Raw genomic sequence first — 1299 nt, 5'->3', positions numbered from 1 at the left:
ACAAAATAGAATTTGGCTCTCAAAAACGGTTTTTCAGTTATGCTGTTAAAACAACATAAAACACTTACGTTAATCGATTAACCAGTGTAAAAATTCACTTGTTAATGTATGGTAAACTCCTTATATGATACATGTTCATGCAATACATGATTTCCAAAATATAATACCTTTAATGCATAAAATCAATGTATATAAATGCATGAACCTAATTATCATATATTTCTAGATGATGTCTTAGTGGATTAATTACTTTACTAAGTCTTGTGAGACTCACACCTAGATTTACCTAACCTAGACTCAATATCTATGGCAAACATCTTAGACTACTAAAAAGATAATAACGAATTATAGCATAGACACCACTTAAGCCTTCGGCATGTTGATTGTTGAGCCATCTTCAAGCTTTAGCTAATTCCTTGTCTTCATCAAAACATAGGCAAACGTTGCTAATGCAATCCTTGACGCTTTGCACTCTCATTAATTATATAATAGGTAATAAGAAATATATGTAAATCATAACAAATATGTATTCTTTAATTTTAAACAATACTCATTATCGAAATTTTTGTTTAGAATTTAGATTTGATTCTAATATTGCAATGTTATAGTTTTAGTATTCAAATAGTAACAATAAGAAATATAACAGAAAAATAAAATTATTAATTTCCTATTATTAATATTTCTCAGTAGTTATTAAGAGTAGTAACAATAGTAGTTTTTGAATTTTATTTGTTTGTAATTATTTTAGAGTCAAATAATAATAATAATGTATTTTTTGAAATTAATCTTATTTTATAGTCAAATAATAATGAGTTATAAATTTATTAATAATTTGTAATTAATATGATAATGATGCGTTTCTCAATAATTTATAAAGTCTCATGTCCTCCATATTCAAATAGAATAATATAAAGTATAACGGGGTATTTTTCTATCTCTATCATGTAGATAAATCAACCACCAAAAATAGAATAGCAACCTTAAGAAAATGATTAATTTAAATATTAATACAATTTCAATCAAGATTATTTATGATTCTTTAATTTTAGACAATGCTCATTATAGATAAGTTTATAATTATATGTCGTTTAATTCTAAAATAACTAATAAGAAATATGAATACCATATATCTATTCTAAATAATAGAAATAAAACTTCAATAATAACATAGATGAAAAAACTAAATTCAAATAATGAAAATATTAAATCAAATATGTATACAATAAAAGTTACAGTTTATATTAGAAAAATAATATAAACATAATAATAACTTTCATATGTAGACATTTATTTATTAAT

The sequence above is a fragment of the Lupinus angustifolius genome, chromosome LG03 (genome assembly GCF_001865875.1).
Source record: "Lupinus angustifolius cultivar Tanjil chromosome LG03, LupAngTanjil_v1.0, whole genome shotgun sequence".
In the NCBI taxonomy this organism is placed as follows: domain Eukaryota; kingdom Viridiplantae; phylum Streptophyta; class Magnoliopsida; order Fabales; family Fabaceae; genus Lupinus; species Lupinus angustifolius.
The sequence above is the reverse complement of the archived record's forward strand: the minus strand, read 5'-3'. Positions refer to the sequence as shown.